Source organism: Eupeodes corollae, chromosome 1 (genome assembly GCF_945859685.1).
Source record: "Eupeodes corollae chromosome 1, idEupCoro1.1, whole genome shotgun sequence".
NCBI classification, from domain to species: Eukaryota; Metazoa; Arthropoda; class Insecta; order Diptera; family Syrphidae; genus Eupeodes; species Eupeodes corollae.
The window spans coordinates 130,161,943-130,177,466 of NC_079147.1; the positions used below are offsets into that span (position 1 = coordinate 130,161,943).

The 15,524-nt window shown below is 28.9% G+C and overlaps 1 protein-coding gene and 1 long non-coding RNA gene across 6 annotated transcripts in view; one reads left to right on the forward strand and one right to left on the reverse strand.

Moving 5' to 3' along the window:
• The window catches only part of LOC129938954 (RNA-binding protein Musashi homolog Rbp6), a 77,405-nt gene that overhangs the window by 28,892 nt on the left and 32,989 nt on the right, over positions 1–15,524 (forward strand). The gene's annotated exons all lie outside the window — the stretch shown is intronic.
• On the reverse strand, positions 335–1,841 carry LOC129938958 (uncharacterized). The gene is made up of 3 exons (XR_008780492.1): positions 1,227–1,841; positions 869–1,046; positions 335–684 (listed from the first exon to the last, which is right to left on the reverse strand). It is a non-coding gene; the product is annotated as an uncharacterized LOC129938958 (long non-coding RNA).

Consider the following 15,524-nt stretch of genomic DNA (forward strand, 5'->3'; position numbering starts at 1 on the left):
AAACGTTTTTGTGAAAATTCAAAAAGTCTTTACCCAAAAAGAATCTAATAGTGAAATCAAAAGGAATCCGAAAAATGAATAAAATTCCATAAATGATTGACCATTCTTCTGGAAGGACCAGTGAAATCTTCTTTTGTCTTACAAATGATAAAGACTTTGAATTTTTGGTACATGATATTTTAATTAAGCCATAACTTTGAGTTTAAAATTATAATAATTACAAGTTATTAAGCAAATAACAAAAAAAGAATATTAAAGAAAATTATAATTTTTACAAAATACCTCATTTCATGAGTTATGAATAAAATAACGCTATAATCTTTATAGAGCAAATTATATACCCTCTCATAAATTAAATTTGAATGATTTTCTTTAGAAATTAATTATACAAACTTGAATTTTATTTGTATTTTAGAATAAAATAATTTTAATGCTTATAGGACTTACGTAAGGTCGCATATGAGTGAATTAACTGTAGTATAATTTGTGTAGTGTAAGGTACTGAATACGATGAGCCTCTATGAGCCCTTCCCATTTGTATAGACTGTCATCGATAGCTTAATACGCCTCCTTGAATTCAGCTTTATTTTCTCCAACATGAATTACAGTGGGTTGTAAGGATTGTTTTTTGACTTGAAGTAATTTCCTTATCTCTACCAACTTTTCTTGAATTTGGCTTGAACACTGTAAATGTAGATTTGTTTTGTTATTAAATTATAGTTGAAGTGTAATTTAATATATAAACAAATATAAATAGAAAATGTAAAATGATAAACTTAAATATTATGTATTTATTAGTTATAAAAACAATCGTACCAAAACAAAAATCAAAAAGGAGTTTAGACATTTTCATTTGAAATTTACTTACTCGAACTCCTTAGCAGTGATACTCGTAATAGAAACTAAACGGTTTAGTTTTCCTTGTGCTTTAAAAAATGTTTTGAGCTTTAGCCTTCACCATGAGATAGATATTTCTTAACTGTTCTTTTACAAACAGATGTATGATTTTGGTTTGAACAATTTGCGTTTGATTGATCTTCTAGGACCTTTAAAAAAAAATAATAAACAAAAATGTAGCTTGATACTTTTGTTAGTGGAAAATGCTCAACTTAAAGAGCAGGTAGTTATTAAAAGAGATTTAAGGCTCTCATTATGTGTAGTGATAGTGACATTCCATAGGTTGGAAAATATTGTTATATAAAGAGTACGAAATAATAAGTACTTACAAATTGGAGAGTTTTATCCATGTCATCGATGTTTTAAAGGGTTTTTCTCTAGAAGTGTCCATTGTGTCTAATGGTTGTTATGTAAATAGGCAATATATCAAAATGTAATCGGCGCAGCTACTAAATAGAAATAATAATGTTGCACATTTTAATAATTAAATCCATGAACCAAGCTGTCGTAAGATCTTGAAATAACAATAATAATACAAGAAGCACTTTGTTTAGCACGTAGGTACTTGAATAATTCCAAAAATTGTATGTATTTGCAGGTTAAAATTGGAACTCACACTTACTGCATAAAATAGTCGTATACTTCAGATCAAAAACACTCTAGTAAAGATATAAATCCTTCGTACGTATCACCCTCCAAAAACCCATTTGTTTACATTGTTGTATTTGTAATATGGACGAATTCAACGAGACAAATTGACGTGTTTTCACGCATACATAGAAACACTTACTGAGTTTTTCGAAGAAATTTAATAAATTAGAAGAGAAATTACACGCACACTATGAAAAAGTTTATGAGGCTGATTTCCGGTTTAGCTTGTAGGCAAACCAAGATGTCTACCGAGGATTTATATCTTCATATAAAGTGTTTTTGCTTCAGTTGGCAACTGTCTGAAACAAAAAGAATGAAGGATGAAAACCGCTGAATACAATGGTGGGTAACTTTTTTCGATTCCCTTTTCTCTATTTACTTATGTAAATTATCAATATGTATTGGTAGATCATCCAAAAAATAAGGGAAATGCGCGTTTGTATTTTTGCATTCTAATTAAACGCAAACTAAATTGGCATTATGTGTAGGTGACTAACCAACCAAATGCTCACATTAAGGTTCTTTTTTTGCTAATTTTATTTTGTTTCAATGATGGAAATTCTTTGAAAATGCCAAACAAAAACTTGAGTCCTTAATTTAAATATTAATTACTCGCCTACGGCATATGAGATTTGCCATTTAACCACAGAAACTTATTTTTCTTTCTTTAAATTTGATTAGCTCAGCGGCATTTTATAGTGTTATCTCCCTCAGCTCTAAAAGTATCCATTGATGATAGGTATCTGGTAAAGATGCCGTGGATTTTTAAGCTATTATTAATATTAATGGCTCAAATTTTTCTTCTTACCAATTTTTTCAAAAAAAGTGGTAGCAAGAAACGCACAATGTATATGCACATGCATATATACACATATACATATGTACCCTATGCGCGCACCGTTCGACAGAAAATTAAAACTCCCTATATACAAAATAACCGCAACACAATCCAAAGTGAACCAAATGCAACCATTAAAATAAAAATATAAAATATATTAAACAAATAAAGAAATCGGAGCAGCCACGAAGCAGTGTTGCACGTTTTGACAAATTTAATACCATAAACATAATTAACTAGGGAATTTTATCTTGAATTACCGAAAAGACGAAGCATTGTTGGCAAATAAAATAAAATGTTGCACGTTTTTATAAATTTAATCATCATAAGAACTTGAAATTAAAATATTAATATAAAACTTACTTTTTTATGCACGACGTACTGCAATAACTACAATAATTTAAACTATAATCTATGCTGTTTAAAATTTGAACTCACTTTCAATTGCGTAGAATGATCTTTTCTAAGTGGATACTTGAGATGGACTGAGTTTGGCTTTTGGCAATTGTTTTTTGCAACTGTCTGAAACAAGAAGAATGCTGAATAAAACAGCTGAATACAATGGTGGAGGAATTTTTTTTGCAGTTTTAAGCAACTGTTTGAAACAAGAAGAATGCTGAATAAAACAGCTGAATACAATGGTGGAGGAATTTTTTTTTACGCCTTTTTTTTTTATTTACTTATGCCAACTACCAATATGTATTGTTATATTATCTGAAATGTTAGGGAAATGAGCATGGCAAATTTTTCCACTTAGTTGTTGGAATGGCTGAATTATAAAACTAAAATATTGCTGAATAAATTGACGATTAAACGTAACGAATATAATGGGTGAAGAACTCAGGCATTCTTTTTTAGATGCTTCTAAGCGAGATAGGTAGATAATGAAATCAAATTGAACTTTCTGTTTTGTTGATGGCGCGAAGTTAAACAAAATAATGATGAGCTTACATCTCTTTTCTAGGTTATGTATTTATATGTCGCCTTAACTATGCATGCAGTGCGTGCAGCTAAAATTTTAAACTCAATAACTTTTATTTTCTTGTCAAAAACTTTAAATTAAATTTTTGTATGCTTATTGGCTAATTAAAGCTTAGAATTTGTTATCCAAATCTCGTTAATAGGATAGACCCATTGATGAAGCAACTGCAATTAAAAAATGGAAAATTTAAATAATATAAAAAATGATAAAAGAAAATTGTTTAGGTTAGGTACTTACCAAATATTAAATTATTACTTACAATATTAATTTCAACATTGAAATACAACACTGTTCGGCAAAATTAAGTTTTTTCTGCCCGGCAATCAAAACAATACTTTTTTTAAAGGTTTAAGTTATCCTAAATTCTCGCACATTATATTTTTTCTGACAGAACGTTTTTTAATAAGTTCTTTACAATAAATTGTATATAAAAAAGAGCTAAAATTTCGTCTTCTAGATACAGTTTAATGATATTCTCATTAGAAATGAAACGAATTTATTGTTTTCATGGTTTTGATAAATATATTATGATGTAAATTTGTATTTTATTTTTCAAAAGACATGAAGTGATAGTCTTGTATAGATGACGGTTTCGTTACAAACCAGAAATGACTTTCAAATGATTTTAACATTTTCTGTTAAAACCCTTGTTGAAAATGGTTCAGCTTTTTTTAAAAGATTTATGTAAGACAGGGGAAATCTAGCTACTTATGAAGATTTTTTGAAAGTTTTATGAAATCCTATAAATATTCAAAAAATATTGAAAATAGGGATTATAAATCTAGAAAGCCATCACGATTTTTATTGAAAAAAAGTACTTCAAAAATTATGATAGCCTTAAAAAGCCTTATATATATGTTTCCTTCGAATTCTTATCTCAAAGACTTTTTTTCGATAGAGTGATAAAGTTGGATTAAGGCTATGAAAATCTAGGCAAAAACGTAAACTTCATTGCCTGGAACAAAACAGTCTTGCCCAGTGTAATTGTACCACTCAATTAAATATTCTTAGTACGAGTATCTACAACCTAATCAAAACGAAAAATACGGATAACATTCACACTTTTTATTTGAAGTAAATTAAATAGGTCGTTGAATATTTATCCAAATATCTATATTCTATATCTATATATTTTTACGTCAGGAAAACCTGATTTTATAAAAATAAATAAAACAAGCAAATGACCGGTATTTGCTAAAGAAGGAATTAAAAATGAAATCAACCAAAATTAATGAAACCATCAAATCAAATTCGATTGTTTTGACTGTCAACAATCACCTTAGCCGATTCCACCCCTGATTTCTTTGAAAACTATGTACATATAATTATGAAAATGATAAAAATGGAACCATTTAAATACCCAGAGAAGAAAAAAATTAACTGATACATCAAAAACAGCTAGAAACAATTCTGGAGCCTCAAATTGATTTTTGAGCTGGGCCAAAGTATAGAAAAACGAACATATCTCTTTGGCTCCGCTTTTCTACCGGTGTTTACAAATAGATTACAAACTCTGAGTTTAACTACAAAATCACTGGCCAGCTAAGGATCTGTCAAACGAAAATGGAAAAAAAACCAGCGAAATGATAGAAATGAAGAAATTCGCAAAAATACCCGAATAATTGACGTAATAGAAACGAAAGAAAAGACTTAAATGGAGTTGGACAAGAAATATTTCAAGACTTGACAAAGATAACTACAAAATGAAGACCGAACAATCTTTACCAAATAAAGGAAAAATGGTACAATGATGGAGACTTATGGGCAGACTCACCACCAATAAAAAATTGTATTCAGTTTCCATTCTAAAATTAAATTTAAGATACTTATCTAAAAAAAAATACTATTAAAAAAAAATAACAATAATATTGAAAATGATAACAGTAAAAATAAACTATAACAGAAAAAACAAGAGTAGAAATAATAAGAACAATCATAATAATAGATATGTATAGTATGAGTTTATCAAATGCCTCAATTATTTTTAAACAGAACAAATATTTCCAGGGCTCTATTGAATTAAACATTTCGCTATGCACTTGTTAAATTTATTGATTTATCTGAAATTTAAATAACTTCATGTTCTTCTATAAGGTTCGTTTTGTTATAATTTGAATTTGATAGCTGTATTTTGCAAAGTCTTGGTAATATTCATAATTCGTTTGAAATTTCTTTATTTCACGTTCTTTTGTGCAAAGACTTTCCAAATAGTTATGCTGTTTCGTTCCACCAAAAATGTAAATTCCATTCATGCAAATAAAATTTTGATAATTTTGTCAAAAGTTTGTAAGAATATAATCGCTTTATAAATTCATATGTATCACTGATCATTTTAACAAGTTGTATTTAGCAATGCAAACCGGAAATTGATAAGCCAGAAATGTAAAAATGATTTAATGTTTTGCAAATGCACACATTTTGCATAGATTGTCTGTGCAAAAATGTTTGTTAGTGCAAAGTGACATTTGCAAAGAATATTTTCTAACAAAAAAACTTATCGCTTTTCTAAGAAACTTAAAAATAATTAGTGGAATAATCCTCAGATTTAACATAAAATAACTAAACTATAAAAAGCCTTTTCTTCAAGACACACTTCCTATTTCTATACAAATTCAAAAAATTCGAAGAAAATCTATACTCATGTGCAATCCCTTGTTCTATTTTTCTTACTATACGTTATATACAATTTTTGGTATACATCCCTTGAAATTTTAATTCATCCCCTGAATCTCTTTAGTTCATTGTGAAAATGTATTCTATAACATTTATATTCTTTCCATTTTTCCAATATGCCTCTTCAAGCTTTCTCATGTCCTTTTCTATTTGATTTCTAGTGTATTTCAATCCTATTTAATTGCAACTCTTCTTCAGGTGTGGAAATGTCTACATACTATGTTACATTTAGGTGAGAGTAAAAAAATTGTTTAACATAAAAAAAGTTAATTTACTATTTACCATTTTATTTTTAAACCAAAGCAATTTTATTTTTATGTTTTGTGTATTCGGATTTACTGCACTCACTTCTAAAAGACGAAAATCCATTTTTGTCCATATCTTTTAAATTTTTGATGTGTTAAGAGTGCAAAAGTAGTTGAAAAAAGGATTGCAAAATGTGGAGCTTATATGTGTACACATACATACTTCTATATACATTCGCTGAAAGGCTAAAACTGTATTTAGTCAAGAATGGGTGGTAGATTGTGGTAAACTGAAACAATAAGACTTGTGTGAACAATCAATTTAGGGAGTGGCATTTTGCATTCATTTTATTTAAAAACTAAATATATATACCGAATAGATATATATAAATGTATATATACACACATATACTTATGTATATATACCTATATACATAGATTGAATATTATATGAATACATTTTTCTGATTTGGACAAAAACATTTTAAAAAACAGCATATTTCATTATAATAAAATTGCATGGAAATGAATTGCAAATTTTATAAACAGCTTTCTCAAAGTTAAACAAAAAGAGAACTTGTTGAAACTTAAGAGTCCATTTTAATTGACTTTAGTTAGCTCAGTTACATCTTTTTTAACTAAATAATGCTTCATGGTTCAAAATCGATTTTTAATTTGAATATAAAATGTTCCTTTTACCATTTTGTGTATACCTGCATGTTATGCAAGTACAGCTTCACTTTTTATAATTTTAATTTTTTCTTTAGCAATATAAAAGTGTCTTCTGAATTCAGCTCGAAGCTTTCTTCAAATGCATAAAAAATCTTCAATAGAAGATTTTTTTCTTATTCTTTATTTAAATTCCATATTGTTTCCTTGTATTTGTGTACATATACGTAGAACAACAACCCACATACAGACAATCAAATTAATGATTTTAATTCGTTTTTTTTTTAAACAGCAGTCAGCATCGAATTAGAAAAATATTAAATTTTTTCGAAAATTGTATTTTTAACTTCCTATAGAAAGTTAACGTTTTAGAAGTATGGTTTTTTTTAGATATCTATGCTTGTTGATAATGGTTTGTAAAAAAACAATGTTAATGTCCCGGTACAGCAGTAAACTTTTAAATACATACTGCTGTGACAGGACAATATCACTGGCTTTCTATGTTGATGATGTTTTTAATCCGTAAATTGCAAATTATGAAGATGTAATATCACGATTAAGAGCAAAATTATTATTCTATTCGTATCCGAAAAAAATAATATTGGTATGTATACCGCTTACAGGAGGATTTTTAGGCGAAATCAGTAAAACCTCTTATATACGACGAATATCAAATGCTGACTGAAAGAACCCATCTGGAGTTAATGTGAGGGTAGACATTTTCTTATCGAATGCAAGAACAGGACTTTCGTTTACTGTTCCTTCGTTAAAAACTCAACTAAAGTGCACATACATGAATTTTTATTGGATTTGGAATATACTACTTTGCAAACACTATGATCTATGAATATTGAGGGTGTTCCCCTTATTTTAGGCAAAGAAATACCTTGTATATTTTTGTTTGGATAGAAACGCTGCCGATAATAATTCAGAGTTCTGATTGTTATATTTTCTCGTTTTGAGCTTATAAACCTGCTACTCAAAAGTTGGGCAAAGTAATCTGAGCTATTGAATAGTGTGTTAGCATTTACCACACACACCTTTTTCAATCTTAGGGGTAGTTCCAATTTTAAGCTAGGAAAAAAGTTAGGTAGGAGGGTGAAAATTCATGAATGTATGGACGAGGGTACTAAATAAAACAATTACGAACCCTTCACATATACACGCATACCTACTTGAATAAAAGGGGAAGAATAGGGAGCGGTTTTTTGTATTGACATCAGAGAACCAGGGTTGACTTCGTTGATATTGACGTTTTGAAATATGATTTAAGTATACAAAAATAACGCTGATGTTGATAGGAATTTCTTGTAATAATTCCAGAATTGTGTTAATTTTAACCCAAATTTCTTGTTAGATTTGAAAAAAATATATAAGTAAAATTAGTAATACAACAGAACATAACAACCAAGGTCTATATTGTGAATAAAATAAATTATTTGTAAGCAAGATTCGTTTATTATTTAGTTCATCTAATTTGGCCAACACCTTTTTTTTTGCTGAACAACTTTCTACTAAGTTTTTTAACTTATATTTCTACAAATCTTTAGCGCAAGGAAATTCAGTTATTTCCGAAATAAATATTTTAGAACCAAATGAATTTAGTAAGAAATTTGCATACTTAGTAACGTTACCTTATCTTACGCGCCCAATGGGGATTAAGAGGGGGAGGGGGGGGGGGGGTCGTAAAGGTCATGACCCTTCCTGGGGGATTATTTTGTTTTAATTGTCGTAGGAATTCCCTTGCAATCGAATTGCGTTAATGGATAAGACCCCTCCTTATATTTTTAGTTACTTATTTTTAAACTTTGTATACTACTTTTAACTGAGGAATGACCAATAAACGATCCAGGGGGGGTCAAATGAGCCATAAAGATTATAAATTTTAGTAGTTAAGTAAGGATTCCATATTAAGATTTATAAGTAATTTAACGGTATACACCGAAAAACGGTTTGCTGTCAAAAATAACTAAAATCTCTGTTTTCACACAATTTAGAATTGGAAAAATCTTTATTAATGCTTTAAATTATTTTCATAAGATATTTTCTGAGAAAAAGAGCAAATATTTAGGTTCTTAAAAAGCAACATTGAATGAAAGGTCACCAATTTGATTCTAAGTCACCTTTATATTCCTGCAACTCGTCTGTACATAAATAGTGTAAGGCTTTCTTAAAGTGTTCTCGAGAATTAAAGTAAAAAGAGATTCTGCAACGTGTAGTTTGTGGGTGGCACATACTCAAGATTCTTCCCAACTTATTTGTTTTTATTTATTATTTAAAGAAAATTTGTGCTTTAAAGCACCTGTTTCCTTAAATTCAAGAACAAAGCAATGTTTACATTTTGTTGACTCCTCTAAGGTCAAAATTTTTTTAAAAGGTTCACGCAAAACATTATTTTTTTAGAATTTGTCTTCTAGCATCAGCTCTAATCTGCGAGTAAGCAGACTGATAAAGATGGTAATAATAGACTCCCTAAAATTAAGTCCGAAAAAAAACACGTTAAAAAAAGCCAACTATAATTCTTCCTAACATATTCTGTCTTATTTTCCTACGGAAAAAGATCAACTTTTCTGATAAATATTTTGATTGTATTATTTTTGTGAAAAAGCTACGTTCAAACCCAATTTTTAATATTTTGGCATGAAACTAAACTATTGTAATGTAGCTCTTAAATATTTTATTTTTAGAATCCTGTTGGAATCTTGGTATACTTTAATATGTAGGGGTTCGTTTAAAATGATCTATAACTAAAGTTGTCTTTTCACCCCTTGAAATACGTAAATGTAAGGTTAATATGCAAGCTATGTTATTTAAATATTGTCAGCCTCCTTTAGAGAAAATTAAAGAACATTTTTAAGAGGTGCCCAAAAACTAATTTTTATGGTAAGTGAAAGCAATCAATTAAAATTTAAAAATGTCGGTCTATGGTGGCAAAATAAAAATCTTTTATTTTTTTAATTTTTAAAAGTTTTTTTATCTTATCTCTTAAAACATAAACGTCTACCTTCAATACTTGAATAGAAAATTAATATTGTATACATTTTAAATTTATTAATAAATGTGAATTGATTTAAGAAATGTTGGTGGTAAGGAATTGGTTTAGACAAGCAAAAATATATTGGCATTTAATTGGGTGCTGTTACTGTACAGTACCAAAATAACACTTCTTTGTCCTTATTGCATAAAGATAATTTCGTTTTAGTAATTTTAATCAAAACTTTTGATTCTTGGTTGCCATTACAAATAAAATCTTTTAATAAAATTTCGATATGATATCAAAAAGCGTTTTCTATATATCACCTGTTGTTCTTAAAAAAAAAACTTTACAGGCAAATCATTTTTAAAGGATGATTTGTTTGTTTGGTTGTTCTCTGCATTAATTATTATTAGTTTGAGCATTAAAAAGCAACCATAAAATCATGTATAATTTGTTTTGTTTGTGCAAAAGTGAATGATTCACATCTTACCCCATTAAAAGAGATTTAACAAAAAGGCAATAGGGGGGGGTTTGGCAGACTTTTATTTTGATGCAATCCTACGTCAATTTAAATCATAAAATGTTATGCATTAATAATATGGATCTTTCAACTATCTTTTTTAATTCCACTTAAAATTATTGTTTCAACAAAATTGTCTGACATATAATTGACATATGAAAACAGATAATTTATCAAAAATGTTTTACAAAAAAAAAGTATAATAAAACAAATTGTTTATATCCAATCAAAGCACTTAATATGTAGATCAGTAAATAAACATGTCGGTTAGACTAAAGCTTCTAAATAAGATCTACAAGTTGAAAATATAATTTGACAAAAAAAATGATTAATAAGATTTGCAAAGTATGTACATATGTACATACATAGTACATGCATATTAAGAATACATTTTTAGTTTCATAGATAGATAGATAAGTTCATTATTTTTTCAATTTTCTTATAAGTACAATATTTCATAATAAAAGATACACAAAGCATGGCTTTATAAGCCGACTGCCGAAAAAAACTAATCAAATATAATATAAAAAAAAATACAATATTTGAGTAAAAAAAGAGAATATTTCACAAAATAAGTGTCATAGTTAAAAATATGTAAATATAAATATTAAAGGAAAAAAATCTGTTTAAATTATTATTTTTATAATAACAAAAAATAAATGTTCTTTCTCTTCCTATGTATTTTTAAAGTAAGAACACGGTTTGAACTGAAATGTAAGTTTTAGTTCCAAAAACACCCATTGACTAATTTGAAAAATAAAATTGAAGCATATATTGTTAAAAAAATAACAGGATGTGAATTGGATTGAAATTGCCTTAAGTTTTATGCCAAAACTTAATTTCGAATTGAAATTGCTTTAAATTTTATGTCAAAACTTAATTTCGTGAAACTTTAAAGGGTCACCGAATTAAATCAAAAGTTTAACTTCATCATCTGTTCCCATTTACTCCCTTGGTACACTTTTTTCAGAAATATACCACATACAGTTTTCAGAAGTGCTACTCATAACAGTTTATGGAAGTTGTAACTAAAATAAATAAATTAGGTGGCGCAACCGTCGCTTGAGAAGTAGAATCTGGTAACTTACTCGTACAACTCTCAAGCATTTCTGTGTGCGAGTTACATCGCCAACGATTGAGCGGATATACAGTCTTAAGCTTAATCCGAACGGCTAACTTAAGAAAGCGATTTTCTTGACAAAAAATACTCTTGAAAGATTTGCCAATTCCCCGCAAGAGGCATTACCCATGTAATAAAAAAAGACCTCTGGCACTTACTACTATAAAGATCTTGTATCTTTACAAATACACATAAATGTTGTACATAGTTCTAAAGTTTTGAATGTAAAACCAAAACCCATACAAGCATACAGTGTTGACCAAAACTAAAGTAATTCATTTTATTGCTTTTATTTTTGGTGTATGATTTAATACGTTTAATTCGACATTCTAGATGGAAAAGAAAGCCAATTAGAATTATAATGTAGTATATTAATAAAAAAAAATATACAAAATTTCAACCTAACATATTGTACAGCAAAAATAGAAACTACAAATTTAATTGCTTTTGTTTTGGTCGACATTGTAAGGCTAATTTTTGCTACTGATCTTAGTTCAAAAATAGGTATAAGAAGTTTGTTTATTTGATTGTTTTTAATTCGGTTTTATGTTTTCAATTCTGATAACGAATAAAATATACCATCAAAATTTGCAAAGTGTCTATAATTTAATCGACTTGCACGCAAAGATGGCAGAAATGCCATTTTTTTTGGAAAGCTACATTTGTTACATCTGCTGCATAAATGAGGTAGTTCATGTAGTTAACATATTTAAATGCAGTTTGAGTTGTCAACTTAACCGTCAAATTGTTGAATTGTAAATTGGATTATGGTAAACTTTGCCATCTCTACGAGTTAAAATTTGAAAAAAAATGTTACAACAAGTGTGATGGCATGGCTCATTTTTAAAGAAAATAAGCGTTTGCAACTTGCAATATTTTGCAAGTTGCAAAATATTTATCGTAAGCGCTAAAATAAATGTTAACGAAAAATCAAAAATTTACTGCTGGCCCTTAAAACAACTTGTACCCATAGTCAGTAATGGAAAAAATTAATTATACTTAAGTTAAGACAAGACAAAAGCCTTCATGGCTCGTTGTGTTACTAGGAATTTTTTTTAATAAAGTTGTCTTTTTAATTGAAAATTTCGCTTACGATATGTTATATTGAGATGTTATAAATGTAAACTTAAAAAAAACACAATTACAAATTATTGTGAGTTACTTTATGACATTTGTGAAGAATAAGAAATGGTGTCGATTGTCGATAAATAGAACGTACATATATGCATGGACATATATCTTACGAATGTACAGTACATATTCATACTATGTATGCTGATACAAACGCATCAAAATGTTTGTAGAATTGCTCAAAATAATTCAATTGAGCGAAAATAATAGCAAAAGCAGATCAATACCCGTGTTTTGTTGGGAAATCTATCCATAGTAAAGTAGGATTTTACACGAATAACAAAAACAATATCCATAGTGAGAATAACACCGATAAAAGTTAGAGTAGAATCTCACTATGGATAGGTTTTTGACATTATACGAGCCTCGAATGGATCTTATGTCATTTCGTTCTCAAAAGTTGGTACGATTGATATTGCATTTGTATTTCGATGGCTGTGTTCGTTGAGTAGTTCAGAATTTGGAATCATGTGTGTTTTTCATTGCGGAAAAAACGAATCTATTACTGTTGATATTATTTAGTTTTGTTAGCGAAAATGGACCAACTGGGCTTATTTTGCAAGAAAAAACAATAGCAAAGATATTTATGTTTTGCTATGTTTTCAAAAAATGTTTATCTCAGTTTAGAATAGATAAATCTCAACTCGATTCAGGTATATAAAGAATTGAGGCCAGCTTCAAGCTCGCTTCAATATCACATGTTAATGTAGTAGTCTACGAACAAACCCCCTTTTTGAAGTTTTTTATTATTATTTTGACAGATCTTCTTTCAGTTGTACCAATTTTTTAATACAAAAATCTGGCCACTGCGGATCGTTTTGTTGGGAATTTCTCACTTTACTATATATGAAATGCGAACAAAACGCACTTAATATTACAGCCAAAAAACAACATTGCTCTAAATATTTTGTATAGGTTTCTTGCAGAAACCGATTAGTGCAAAAATAATATTTAAAATGCCAATTCTGCTCGGAAAAAAATTATACTAGTTTTATACGTATTAATTTCAAGTACTCGTTGATGAAGTTAAATGGGATATTAGTCACTAGTGAAGTGAAGAAATATAGGAGTACTAGGTTTTGTTAGGAATACGTATCAGGCCAGGCGCATTACCTGGACTGGGTACGAGGACAGCCTAGGACTATTATGAAGAAATTGTGCGTAAGAGAATAATAATGCACATTTCAATATGTAGTCTTGGCCAAGAGTGTACATGATTAAGTTTAGCCTAAAATCGTTCATGGGGAAGCTAAGATATTTGAATATCTGTTTTTTAAAACAGAGAAGACTTGAATATTTGATATATATTCAAGTCCTTTTTGTAGTACCCGTCAGGTAATAGTTAGTGCGTAGGGCTGTCATGCTAGAAGTTGGATTCAATTCCTGCTTGTGCCACTTAAATTTTTTATTTTTAAAGACCTTATAAGCTTAAATCAGTGATGACATGATTTTTCAAATATATTTGCCTACAAAAGGAAGCTCAAAAGAACACGTACTAATGAACAACAATCCAAATATTCCAAATTTTGTTCTTTATTTGATGTTGTTTTTATCAGTGGGTCCGGAATAAAAGTCTGCATACACAGAATAAGTTGAATATATCTACTAAATATTGTTGAGTGTCTTAAAAGCATTTCAAGAAATGCATGCATACTTTTAATGAAGGGATGGTTTTTTTAAATTATGATAAGTGCATATAACGAAGGAGACTATCTGCTGCTAAATTTTCTTTGTCACCGAAAAGATCGATAGAACCATAGAGAATTACAATAAAATAGATTATATTTATTGCGGCTAAGGACGTGTCGGGAGTCGACTCTAGATTTCAGACATTTAATAATACACTAAACCATTCCTACAATAGTTGTGGAGCGTTTAAAACGTGCATGGCTGCCAGGTTGCCCAATTATTTTTATTGGTTTATATCCTAACAGCTCACAACTCATAAGATACATTTATGTAGAGGGTGCGAAGACGAGGGGACGGAGGCTGGCACCTTCCATTTTATCTGCGAATTTCTAAACCTAGCCTAAAAATGAATGACGATTCCTGGAATTTTTTTTTAATTTTTGAGACACTCAAGCTCGTGATTGAAATTTAACAATAAAAAGTCGATTTTTACAACAAATTTTCAAAGTTCCAATAAGGGCAACAAAAACCTTACTGAATGGTGATATGACGTGAACATCCGTTGTCGTATTGGAAATCCTTCACTATCGGAAAAGTACACTAAGCTAGCCGAATAAAGATTATCATTTAAATGCATTAATTTTGCTTTGAATTTGTCTCTCAAACAAAATCAACTAAAAAATTGATTAACGGAAGAAAAATAAAATCTACAAGCAATCCACAAAACTTGAAAAAAATATTTCATCGATTGGGATGTTTCTTCTTTTGTAATAAGTGTATATTTTACAGAGGGAAATTGGTAAGCATACATACTTATTAAAATATGTTGTAGCCTGGAAGCTGGTGACAGTAAAGTCAATTTCTGTAGGCGTACTTACATTTAGGGAAGATCGTTGCGGTAAGCTCAACAGTCCATACATTTTAGATGTATAAACAATGCCTTCATGTATAGATTTAAAAATGTTTTAATGTTATTTTTAGATAATCCAAAAACTAAATCTATCACTGTTTAGCTTTTGAACTCTCACATATGATTTAATGATGGAATATATGTAAATGTGTATGAGTTTAATTTTCTTCAGTCGATTTAAGATGCCCCTATTCCTTAGTAAAAATCTGGATCTGCTCTTTTCGTGCTACTATTTATCATAACTATAATTTGATAAAAACTAGTATATATTGGTGAAATCTA